The following is a 14,008-nucleotide window of genomic DNA, read 5'->3' on the forward strand; positions in this document are numbered from 1 at the left end:
CTTTCTGTCCACCCCTCCTGGTTAGAAAATATTGAGGATATTTCTTATTTGCAATTCAGCTAGACACGCAACAATAGCCAGAAGCCTTTTAAATGAATGTGCCAGTTTGTGTGGACTATTAACCTCTGGTTGAAAAACAAACAGGATGGACCGAAGAAAGAATGTGAACACAGTTTTGGGCTAGCACAGTTAGATTTTCCACTGCATTAGAAGTGGTTTGAGTCTAAATGGAGAAATAACACTGAATATTACTGAAACAAACACTGAAACAAACTGAATATTTGTTAAGAATCCTGAATATTTATTAGGGAAGTTTTTGAATTTGATTTGATGAATATTTTTATTCAAGCACTGCATTTAAGTCTTAGTAGATTTGCAAATCTGAGAGGAAAAGGTTTCCAGACACGTGGGAATTTCAGGAAGGTAAGCCATCATTATTCACAGACCTGGAATGGCATCTAAGAAACAAGTATCTGCTTTATCTTTTCCAATAAAGAAATCAGTGTCATTTCAGGTTACCCAGGTATTCAAATCACTTTGAGTGTTCATATTTGACAGAAGTTTTCTAGTAACAAGGCTTTACTGGCTTTCTTTAAGGAGAAATTGTTCTCATTGCTCTAGCTTGCAGCAAATCTTGTTTTACAATACTTGGTCAAACTTCATTCTACGAAAAAAATAAAAAAACCTTGAAATTTAAAAAAAATTATTATCTTCAATCAAGAGGGACAATTTTAAAAGTTGGTATTGTAATTTATTGGCTAAAATAGTAGGAGGTCTCTTGATTAAATGCCAAGATTTCTTGGCATTAGGCAACTACAGAGCCAAACAGGTCACCCTGAGCTCCTAATCACTGGCCTTTATTGAGGACCTTGAAATATCCATGTGTCTGAGGATTTTGTTCATTTCTGATTCACCTAATGCTTTAATTCAAAGTAAAGCCTGTGAGCAGACTGGTTTCTGCTGTCACGTGGTTGTGGCAGAGTTTGGCAGAATTTGATAAATTATTGGATCATGTCATTTGCTCTGGTTCATGGTTGTTTTAATGCAGTGACACTCCTCAGTCCAGTGGCCCCTTGGCAGATGCTCTATTTGCCTCAAGTGTTGTATGACTGGAACAATGAAATTGTGATTTAAGAACCAAATCATCAGTTCCGTGTGAAAGGCATTTATTTTATGGATGTTGCACTTCCATATGGTATATTAAGGTATGTGAGAAAAGGACCCCAGTGTTTCCTCCTGTGGAAATCATCGACTTCTTTCACCAAATGAAAATATGAAAAAAATGTTGTTTCATAAACTTCAAGCAAACAGTTGGAAATGCAGAATCGGTCTTCTATTTTTATGAAATAAGATATCCAGGCATCTTGTATTAGCAATGACCCCTAACTGTACTAGAGGAGAAAATCCTACATTTTATACTCTTTAAAACCTTTGTAGAACATTGAAAAATTTCTCTTTGGTTACAGTATTGTAAACGGCCTTTTCATGTGTGTTCATACCTACTTTGTGTATTTTTAGGCCACTGTTAGCCATACTCTGCCTGGAATTATTTGTGTTCTGAGCAGGAAGCATCAAACTGAGAGGTACCAAAAGGTGAGATTTTGTCACTGACAAAAATCTTGTAATGACACTGGGATTTCTAGTGGTCCCCTGGCTTTAAATCTGATTAAGCTTTTTAAAGCAACCTCAACTGAAAACTTGCTCCCCAAGCACCATGTTAGCTTCATGTTATCTTCAGGCAGAAGGGAAACCAAGAAGACACTAAATAATATGTCTGGGCTGCTAAAGATAGGATCCACAACCACACATATATATGTGTACACCTAATATACTTCCGTAGATGTTTCCCAAAAAGACAATCCCACTGAATCATGAGCTCTTTAGTGAGAGTGAACATAATAATACGTTTATTAACAGGCGTAACAGATGGACTAGCTGGTTTAGCAGCTGGGTTTCCAGTGATTATTCATGCAGACTGAGTGAAGTAAGGAGTGACGTAGTTAAAGAAAGCAGTAGGAGCTGACACCTCCTGAAACTGAGCTCCAGTTGAGCAATTCCTGCTCACCAATATCCTGGCAAAGGTGATGGTACAGTTTGCATTAGGAAATCTCAGAAATCTCCTTTTAATAATCTCATGGCATGGTTTGAATTTGCCATGAAACTGCCAGGTACTTCATAGGAAATCTGCAAGATCCTGGAATTCTTTTCCTGCATTTTTAAGTCTGATGCCAGGGTTCAGACTGTATTATTTGATTGCCATGACTGGCCGGGCAAGGATGGTAATGGTAAACAGACAGAGTTTGCTCACAATAGGTCATGTTAAGGATCAAGATGATTTGTTAGGGTGTTGTTAGCAAGAAGTGATATTTTCAGTTCATCAGTCCCAAAGGATCCTGCCTAAACAAAAGCGTGCTTCCTCAGATGTAGGAGTGGAGAGGTTCTGGAGGAACTCCAGAGGAGAAAAAAAGTCCAAATTCCTGGAGTCCCATGCTTGTTATTTAAATACAGTTGGGGTGTTATTAATGCTAAAAAGTATTTTTAGTTACTCCATTGAAATTACAGTCTAAAAAGCTGAACAATAAAAATGCGGAAGATACAGTGTTTTTAATGGATTGAGAATGCCGGCTTTGTATTCTGTAGTACTTCAGTGTAATCTGAATTGCACATTATGATGACTTTAGTACATTGGGTTGTTAGGCTTGCTTTGTCATCCTTTTTTAAAGTTATTTACAACTTTGTTATGTTTTGACAGATATTTCTAGTCCTTGTAACTGTAGTCAAATTTGTGTTGTGAAATCTCAGTGATGTCCCTGTTGAGTGAATTGAAAGTACATCCAGAATTTCCTCTCTCTGTCCAAGTTCTGTCTCACTGAATAGTTGTGCACTAGGCCAATAAGGAACATATTCAAAGATGCTTAAATTATTTAGGTGCCAAGCACTATGGAAATGCAGTGGGATTTAAACTGCTTTGGTTGATTTAATTGTTCCACATGCTCAGTCTATTCAAGATATTCCGGCTTGTGCAGAGGATGTGGGGTGGACAGGGCCTTTTGCTGGCCAGCTGACTCACTTGTCTGAAATGTTTGCAGGGTGGTTTATGTCTTGTGCCTCCTAATTGCTTGGAGCACACATCTCCAAGGAGTGTTCCTGCTTCACTTGTGCAGGATTTTGTTTCTTAGCTTAAGTTCTCTCATTCCCAGTTAGATTTTTTTCTTGATTATAATAATTTGTTAAACTATTTAAGACTAACTTACTTGGGTATTTTTTTTTTTTTTTTTTTTTTTAACCCAGCAAAGTTGTGTGAATTTTTCAGGTTATTCATCCATTAATTCATCTCCTCTTAGAGTTTGAAGTTTGAATTCAGACTTGTAGTGACCCTCCTGCCTTCAGGGGTTTGGAGTTATTTTATTACTTATTTCTTGCTCTGGAATGGTGAAGTTCTTGCTGAATTTTTAAGATGGTGTTTCTTTTATACAGTGGGACAGCTCTTGTAAACTGCTGCTGAAAAGGAAGCAGCAGAAGTGCTCTGGGCCCTCAGAGGAACCTTGGTTTCTCAGCCCTCTCCCAGGGGGTCAAAAAATCTAAAGAACTAAGGGAAGTTAATTGCTACTTATTTTTATAGTGGGTATAGTTTCATCAAAAACTTTTAATTTGCGAAAAAATTTCCTTTTACTTTGGTTAGCATTTGGTTGGTCTTTTAATAAAAAACTAGGGTTAATTCTAGCAAGTCAGTATTTAATCTTTAGTGGAAGTATGTAAATTACTGTTAATTCTTTAAGTGAGTGTAGCATAAGAAAACTGTCATATGGAATCACTTATGGTGGTCTTGTAATTTTAGTAACGATTCTGGTAATAAGAAGAATGTTGGCAAAATAAAATCTTAACCCAAATACTTGAAACAGAAATATGCTTTTCTTTCTATGATTTTTGTAGTCATCCAGGCTGCTGCATGCTATAAAACTCAATAATTACACTTTTATATCTTGAATGTTCTTCTTGATTGAGCACTTAGATTCTTTGTTTCCAAGTTTTCAAGGTTTGTAGTCAAGCCACATGAAATCAGCTTTGTTCTGTTCCTCTGTTGTGTTAAGGACTCCTATTGTCACCACAGATTGGAATTTTAGCACTAAAATTGAGCAGGTGATATTTATTAGACTTGCCATTGACTTTTATTGGAATGAGAGCTCTCTTTGCACTTCAGTTGTCTTCACTGTAATGTGGGGGTGATATTATTTGTTTCAAAGGTTATGAGTGGGTAAATTCTTGAAGAATGTGGGTATCAGTAATGGAAGGAGGCCTAGAAATCTTTGATAGAAGTTGCAGGCTACTTTCAGGGTAGAGTTTGTTCTTTATATTACAAAAATAAATAAACCTGAGAGGTGAACCAGGTGGCAGATGATAACACCCTGACATAGTTGTGGTTACATTTATTTTTTAAGCCATGAAATAGCATGTCATATATTTCTGTGGGACAATTGGCCAAGAATATCTTTTCCAGTTCTTAGAGAAAGGTAAATATAACCCTGTGCATTATTTTGAAGAAAACTCTTTTCCTTCTGCTATTGATTAACCATCTCTGCACATTATTTGTTCTCATGATAATACAAGTTTGCAATCCACTGACATTGCTTGAGTTTTTTGATTGCTGTTTTCAGTTGGTTAAGTTTTGGAATAGCCACTACAGGCACACCTATGTCTGTATTTAATTTGAGTACTTTTCCCTATTGGTAAAAATGTTGAGTGTTATGCACCTAGTAGGAGGAAGTAATGAGTGGGAACCAAACCCAAGATGAAAACACCAAAAAGGCCAAGCAGTTCTTTGACTTTTACAGGGGTAAATTCACGGGACCCATTAGTGGTGAAAAAAGTACTAATCTCTAATGTATGCTGTACATATGTGTACCGCATTAGCTGGCTTGTGTCCTGACTGGTGACAGCAACGAGCCATGTGACTCTGTCTGTCCCCATCCCAATCACACTTTTGGACGTCAGAACAAACACACTGTGCTTTCCAGAGTGTGCGTGCAGCACTCTGAGGTATGAGGGCCTATCTCAAATTAGTGACAACAAAATGTCTGGTGTTATCAGCTGATACAGCCCTGCACAGAGAGCTTTGCTTTGAGTGTATTACAGGCTGTAATACACTCTGTATTTATTGTCAGAATATTTCGAATCTGTACATCTCTAAGCGGTAAGACATCACAGAAATAATTTCATTTTTCCCTAGCAGAAGATCTTTCTGTCCATATCCAGCATTGCATAGTAACTGAATTCTCTTGTTTCTTTTCTATGAGTATTTTAACCTTCGCAATAGTATTTTGCATTTTATAGAGCTTGTTGTAACATGTAAAAGTAACAATAAAGCTAAATACTTTGTCATTAATAAAATGAGCTGTGTGATCTGAAGCATTAGCCTCAAGGTAAATCTTAATTTATATAAACTGAAAGTTTTCTACTGAGCTTTTCTTTTCATAAGAAAATTGAGACTGTTCATTTCTTCAGGTAACAATAGCTCAGATTCCCCAAGTTTTGTTTCTGTCACTGATACTGGCACAATGTGAAACTATAGATGAGTGGTTTAAGCTTTGTGCCCTTCTTTCATCTCTTTGTAAAATGGAAATTATTATCTCTCTTTGAAGAATCTCTTTTTGTAAATTGTAAATTTGTAAACTGTAAAGCTGGGACTGATTGCTTTGCGAGCTGTGCTTCAGCCTGCAAAGCAGCCAGCTCAGGGTGGGGGAAAGTTTAAAAAAAGTTTAAAAAATTAATAAAGATCAACATTCTGGCTTGTTTAATAATTTTATTTCTTTGGTTTCTTAATCCTTCTGAGATTTTTTTGGATGAAAAATAACTATTCAAAATCTTTTCTCTTTAACAGTGTTAGAAGTGCATGTTCTTGTGGCTGAGTCTCAGCTGTGTGCCCATGAACCTGAAGTGCCAAGTGAGCTGCTAAATGTAACTGCTCTGGTTTTTTGGGCTTCTGTGTAGTGCTAGGAAGCCTCTGTAGGCCAGTCCTTAGCCTCAGTTGTTTGTGCTTCAACCCATCCCAGAAAACTATTTTTTATTATTTGGTGTGCCAACTGAATATTGCCAGATGAGGCAAAAATGAACGTGCAAGGTGCTGGATTAGTAAGGAATTCAATGTTTTCCTCTCAGATTGTGTCCAGGAGCACCTGCCCCTGTTTTCCACGTTTTCCAGCAGGTGTGGGCATGGGCTGATGCAAGCACAGACAGGATGCAGGCGATGCCTTTACTTCAGCCAGGAGTAACTGTGGTGTTACTTGTGCCAATCAGGGACATGCACTTTAACACTTCTTGTCACAGCAATTGGCAGTGGCCAGAAACCTTTGTTCTTTACACAGCAGGAGAGAGAACTGCAAGTTCATGCTGAATTGCAGGAATTTATCGATTGATTTATTTTGTGCATGTGATAAAAGTGATTAGATTATAAAATACTGGCAGATTGTTGCAGTATATAGAGAGAATGTAGGTGTCTCTATTCAAAGTATTTTTATCTTGTGCTTTGATTTAAGAGCTTCTGCTAATTATTGTTTCTGAGTCTTAAGTAGCTGGCTATTTTGCTGTCATATTCAGCATTTATTTGTAGCTTATTGTTCTCATTAACTTAGAAGAAACAACGTAAGAAATCAGGAAAATCCTGATTTTGAAGCAGGCAGATACTGTAATACTCAGTAACTACCCAATTACTGGTAGTTTTCCTTTTGTTGCTTTTTTGTTCTCTAAGGTCTGTGCTACCACTTCTAAATGTATTCTGGTATATATTTTTCCATGGGTTACAAGACTACAAGATTTTTATATGCCATTATTTCCTTTATTTCAGCAGGATTTTAACAAACAAAGCACTGATTTAATTTATGTGCTAAAAACAAATAAAGACTCCATCAAACAATGACATATTCTTAGAGGACTTAATTTGAATGGATTGAATGTAATACTGTGTATATCTTAAGCTCAGAATTCTCTTTTTTCACCTTTCTGTCCAAGAAAGCTGAGTTATTGCAAAGATGATTTTATAGTTAATTACCCAAAAGAATTTCTTTGGTTTCCTTTTCATATTATTCATTTGCATTGCTAATATTCATCTCTTCTTGTACCCCCTGGAAGACACTTTTTTTTCTGAAATAATTGTGGAATTCTGTTTAGTAATTCACATCAGAATTGTCTTTGCTGATTTCCTGGGCTAACAGGCTGTGTATCTTTATGGAGAAGGAAGGAGAATGAAGTGAGAACTGTAAAGGACTGCTGCCTCAGAACTGCTGTTGCCATAGAGCTGCTAACGAGGAAAAAAAACTGCAGCATGGATTTCTTGTGCTGCTGAAGGTAAGATGAGGGCACAGCAAAGACTGTAGGAGGGGGAGGGGAGGCGAGGCAGAGGGAGGGAGAAGAGGAAGAAAGTCTGCGTCCTTGCTGTCTAAAAAAGGAAATTCGGTGTCAGTGTTCATGAGCACAACTGCTGGTGCAGAAGAACAAAGCTATCTCAGTTGTTTAGGGTAGCAGGAGTGATGAGCAAGCAAGCACACTCCCATGATTTCAGGAAGAAATGCTGCAAAGAAAGGAGGGAGAAGAAGAGTGACTTTTTCCTTTAGAAAATACTCACTGCTGCTTCAAGGTAGCTGCTTTTTGATACTACTTGGGCATTAATGTTATTACCCTGGGTAAAGACAGCCATGAAAAAACTCAGTAGGCAGAAAAACAAGAAGAAAAATGGTGGTAAAAAATTCAGCATAATCTTGAGCTGATGGATGTAGTTTGTATATATTAAAATGTCTCAGTTGTTACATTCAGCTGTGCAGTACTGCAGTACCTTTTAAAAATGCAAGTGAAATTATGGTTTTTGTGGTAAGATTGTTGTGATATGTTATCAACCTCTTATCAATGATCTTTTGTCTTCTGTTACCTAAGTAGATGTCTTTTGAGTGGAAATGTATAATAAATAAATAAAAATTAATGTTAGATACTCAAGCATACTGACTACAGAACCAACATCAGACATGCTTTCTGTGGGATCTCTTTAATGGGGCAAGCTTTGTAGTAGTTTAAGACTTCAATATCATTACAGAATTATCTGCAACACACTCATGCAAAAGCTGCTGCTGCTGTTTCTACATCTGCTGCTGCTGTTTCTACATTCTACATGTTTTTGCTATTCTTCACCTGCTCTTTCTCCCAGTCACTAGGATGTTTCTGAGGTGTCTGAACCCACGTGCCCTGCGCAGTAAACCCAGCACACCTGCCATGTTTGCATGGTGGGGCCTTGAGGAGAATAAAACAAACTGTGGAGGCAGTGATAACACTGTATTAGCTATGTTGATACTCCTGTGTTGATATTGCTTAACCATCTGTTTGCTGTGTTATTGAGTGTGCTTGGATAGATCAGCCCTTTCTCACAATTTCTTGTTTTGCGCTTTATCACCATTTATCAAAGAGTATTTGACTGTTCTCCTGTAGTCTGTTTGCAGTTTGGGTCAGAGTGAATTTTTTTTCTATAGCAGCCTGGTAGTAAGACTTAGTAATTCAGGATGTTAATGTTAGGGATTCAGATTTTATTTTTGGTATTACCATCTCTCACTGTGAAATTGTTATTCTTTGAGTGTATAGAGTTTAGCTCATACATTTCCCAGTCATGAATGACACTGGGCGAGATCTACCAATCATGAATACATAAGCTTCCATTTCCAAAGTTTGTCATGTGGAATTGGATGTTCAAGTGGTTTTTCACTAGCCAGACTAATTTTTGATTCAGACTAGTTTTGTCAAACTTGTAAGCTATGAAAAGTTCTCCTGCATTCTTTAGATTTACTTTGTTCCCTAGTACACTTGGGGCTGATAACATCCTGTTAAGGTTTGTGGGGGTCCTCTGAGCCAGTGCATGTGAAGTTCAAGTCTTAATCCATGACTGAGGCATCCTCTGGCAGTACAAATGATGGTAGTTTATTTCAGTGTCAGCAAGGGGTTTAGTCTCTTTCTCTGATCAATTGATAGTGCCTTGCTGAGAGTGTTAGGACTGATTTCCACAGAGCATTAGGTGCTACATTTCAGAAGAGATTATTGATCTTCTGAGTCAAATCAGTTTGGGTTCTTCAGAGACATGAGGTGATTATTCAAACAAGTATGACTGTATAATAAACACGTCTTTGTAGAATAAGTGCTAAACAAGGAATGGATGGGCCCTATCCAGACAAAAATTTGGTTGCCTTATAAAAATATTTAGTGGATAGTTAGTGTTGCAGTCTAAGATCAATGTAATAATTTTTCATTGGCAGAGGGGTGGGCAGAAGCACAGTATTGCTAAATGACAAGGTATTCTCATAAATTTCCAAATAGTATGAATATTTATTTGTTCCAGTTGATGGATTGATGGTGGCTAGTATGTATTTACAGTGAATAAGAGCAGAGCTACAGTAGTGCTGATACAGAAATGTCTTGAGTGGAGTGCACCCACTTTATAACCTTCATATTGCTGCTGTTCCTATGCCAAACTGTCAGCTGCTACCCACAGATCTATCAACTTGAGTCAAAGTTTCAGAGGCATCTTGGTTGTCTTATGACAGAAATGCAACTTAATGAAGTTGAACAGAGAGAGGAGTTGTTTGCAAATCTACTGATCTATCCACGTTTGTACTAAATTCTGAAGAAAAAGTTGATCTTGTAGTTTATGCTTGGTTTGCCTGTGTCTTCCACCTGGTTTATATTGTGGGAGTGATCAAGAGAAAAAGGAAGTATGGCAAACATTGCCCAGAACACTCTAATTTCTGTGTCTGGGCCAGGGGAAAAAGCTGTTAAACCACTAGTGCTGCTGTGGTTAATGCCATGGCTTACACCAATTCCGAAAACACTGTAAAATATAAAAGCTATTTTGATGGCTAATGCTGCCCATAATTGCCTTTTTGAGGTGTTGCACTGTTCAATTTCCATTTCAAGCACTCCAGGTAATATCAACTTTCCACACGATAGGCTTTGGCTGAGTGGTCCAAGGCCTGAGTTTTGAAATGCTGAGTACCCATAGTGCTATTTAAGGTTAATGGGAGCACCGACTTCTCAGCAAAATGTAAAATCAGGCTTCTGCACTCAAACAGGAGATTTTAGTTTAGCAGTCACAAGACTGCTTAAATGATCAGTCTGAATTCTGGATTCCTTCTGGAACTGATTTTTTTCTTTTGCAGAGCCTGAGTTATGTCCTATTATACCCCTTTGTTTTTATTAATTTTGTGAGCATTACTACTCTTTTAGTCAATATACATCTAGTAGAACAATTTACACAGAAAAGGAAGAGATTTCAGTTTAGTAGATTTACTTCTTCATAATGTTTAATGGCATTAGTATTTTTTTTTTTCTATTGGATTAAATGGCAAGAAATTAACTTCTGCTGACATGCCTAAGGGTTAGAGTAAGAAATAAAACAATGTTTCTTTTACATGTGTCTGGTAGATTTTTCAAGGCCCTGAACTATAGTGTTTTGGGCATGTAGGACAAAGTCTTTCTTTAAAAATGCTCCGATTGATATTCTGTTTATAAGCATTATGTTCCCCAACTCGAAATCAATAATCCTCAATTCTTGTCTAGCCCAACTGTTTGAGTTTTCTTATAGTAATCTAAGTTTCAGTTAAAAATGCATCCTTGTTCATTTTCTGCCTTAGTCAGACTTGTTTTGTTACCTTGTTTTTCACTGAAACTATAGTATTTCTTTTGTTTCAAGCCAAGTGGTCTGTTGAATCTTGTGATAAGTGCGTCCAGTGGAAGGTGGAGAGGCATCCACCAAATTAATACAGAGCCTTTCATAAATATATTTTGTCTTTGCATTTTTACAACAAAAATATTCCTTTGGCATGACTCTGGATTCTGCAAGGCATTCTTATTTTCTGTGGCTTAATTTGAGTAAGGTAAGTATTGTAATGCCTGATCTTCAACCCACAGATCAGCACTATCTGTAGTCATGGCAGAAAAGAATCACTATGAAGTTTCTAATCCCTGTTACTCCAGAGTGGTAGGAATTACTCCTTTGAAGGTTATGGTTGAGTTTTCAGTGGGCAGCAGATTGAAACCATTGCAGTAGCTGCAGTATTAGGAGTATTCATTTCAGCAAGATGCCTTACCCAACTAGAAAAACCTTCACTCTTTACTCCTTAACACACCCTTCCTCTTATTTTAGAATGCAGTAGAAACATTGTGTTATTAATTACGTTTTCCCAAATGAACTTGCACATAAAGCTTAATTAAAACTGTGGGAGCTGCATTACACTAATGTGGTCTTGTAAACACAGCAGAATTAGGAATTGTGGGTGAGTAGCTGGTTACAGAATTGAAAATATCTATCCCCATTGTTATTTTTAAAGAATATATGAGGAAATTCTACACTGGATTTGGTACAGCTCTGTCTACATTACAATGGCCATGTAGTAGTGTCGTTTCTAATTCTGTAGCCACTTAGACTCATTTATCCTCAGAGCTGTTATTCCTAAATTGGGAGCAATTATCTTGCTGGCTGAGAGACCTGAGGAAACAAGGAAAGAAATGGGTTCTTACATCCTATCAAATAGCAGTGTTCATCATTAATGCTCCCCATGTTCCGATGTCAAGTGTTTGCACAGCTCTCTCCCATGGCTTACACTGCGTGAACATAGCACTAGAGTATGATTAAAACTGCAGAGTATGATGAAAAGATCATGTCTGAATTATGGCAAAAATCCAATAGTCCATCCATAGTAAAGCTGAGGAATTTTTCATATGGTCAGTTAAAATATGTGTTTTGTGCCATTGTCACAGACAGAATGAACAGGGGAAGGAGAACATAAATTCAGACAGCTGCAGAATGGCCATCATGTGACTCTGGATATCAGCAGTACGAGTAAACAGAGGTGTAATTCAGACATATTTTCATACCTCAGACTCCTAGTTCCGATTATCTGTATCAGTAAGAATGCAATTTTTCTCGTGCAGGAGTAGCCCTTATTTTTCATGTTCATGGAATTACATTTAGAGTGTTATTTATATGCTTTGCTTATAGTAAGTAACTGGCAAGCATTGAAGCTCTATTGCTAGAGCTTAATATTTAAAACAGATTGCACAGATGGGGTGTTTTTAGCTACAGTGTTACTCACCCAGAAGAAACGCTGAGTGTTAAGCCTACTAAACCATTCCTGGCAATGACGAACCTGTCAAAATTTGGCGATCATAAACCCTGTGACAAGACTTGTGCCATCTGCTGGCCAAGAAGGAAAGTGCTCGTTAGGCGATGCGGGCCCTGGATAGAGCGCTGCTGCAGCGTGATTCCAGCAGGAGGAGAAAGTGGGAGTTTTGCAGAGCTCTTCAGCGGCTGAGCGGGAACAGGCCTGGTCAGGAGTTTTCTCACAGCAGCTTCTTCCATCCGAAAGTGCTGTTTTATGATAATTGAAACTTTCTGTGGGAACACGTCAATGAGGAATGGAAATGTTCTCTTCTAAAAATATCCAAACATTCTGTTTCAAAATTTTTACACATGGAACACTGATTTTTATTCTAGGATGATTTTTTTAAAGTAATTAATTTTGTAAATTATATAAGCAAATTGAAATTGTCATCTTTGTGTTAAACAATAATGGAGCCTCACATCATCACTGTAGCATGTGGTAAATGACCACTCAGTCCTGTCTCACTACTCATGGTTGTGTATGTGCTGTGTGGGGAGAATACATCAAGAGTGTGACATTCCTTTCATTCACATCAGGGGGACTGGAAATGGAAAGAAAACTTTGTTTTTCTTATATTTGCATCTTTCTGTCTTTACTGTAATTTTGCATTAATTATTAAATTGCTACTGTAATCTAAAGAAAAACTGTTTTGGGCTTATCTTAGTAATTCAGTATACACAAAGAGTTTCCAAGTTACATAAAAAAATCATACCAATCAAATATTCAGAAGAAAAGAAGCAGAGAACTAAAGATAACTCTCAAGGCTTTCATTGGCATAGTTTTGTAAGTTTAGTTCTTGTCAAAACAAGAAGATAGCCTTTGCATGTTATGCTGCAATGAAAGGAATGAATTAAAAAGGCTGGATTTAATTAGTGATGGATCTAGGGGTTATTATTACTGTATCTTTCTTTAAAATTGGGCTCCAGCTAATTTTTATGACTTCTGAATTATTATTTTCAGAAAGAAAGGAAGTATAATGGTTCTGATACCATCAGTCACGATAGATGTCTGTCTCCATCCATCTGTATGTGGCAGGCAATTATACCGTGTAAAAAAAGCTCAGATGCACACAACCATGCCGAATTTTTACTCACAGGTACTGTTTCTAATTTTAGATTTCCTTACTTTTTCAATACATTCTAATGAATTTTCTAATGCAATTAGAAAAAAAGGAACCAGGCATTGAAAATGGGAGGTGTGCCTACACTTTCAGGGAATGCTTAGATTCAGGCAATATGAGTTCTGTTCTGTGATGTGTTGGGGACTCTCCTGCACAATCAGAGAGACCTCTCTCTTGCTTCTTCTTTTTGTTCTTGCCCCCCTTCTTGAGTTCCTGTCTTTTATAGCTCCTTGACAATTGTACCTTCACCCACTTTTCCATCCCATTCACTCTGTTTCAATTTTTACCACTAATTTGTTGTTTTCTTTTGTTATTCTCACTCCAGCCGTGTCATGCCACCCTGCCTCTGTTCTTTCCACTTCTGTGTCTTCTGACCTTTCTTGGTAGCTATCTCCTGTTTGCAGATCATCCTTTGCCTGTTATGGCAAGACCTCCTGATTCTGTTCCCATCTGTTTTGCATTCTCTGAGTAGACTTCCCCTTCCTCCTCGCAGACTCTAGAAGCACAGCTCACAAAAGGACCCATTCCCAGCTGTGGTGGAGGGCATTTTCACTGTGGTTTCAAGTAATGGTCTTTTACAACAAAATCAGTGAGGTGTTATCATTTGTAGGACCTCGCCCTGTCACTAACCCTTTACAGGATGGAGTAGCATTTAAACTGGTGAACTGATCTGGCATTGAAGTATTTATTTATTTATTTC

The sequence above is a fragment of the Serinus canaria genome, chromosome 9 (assembly GCF_022539315.1).
Source record: "Serinus canaria isolate serCan28SL12 chromosome 9, serCan2020, whole genome shotgun sequence".
Taxonomy (NCBI): domain Eukaryota; kingdom Metazoa; phylum Chordata; class Aves; order Passeriformes; family Fringillidae; genus Serinus; species Serinus canaria.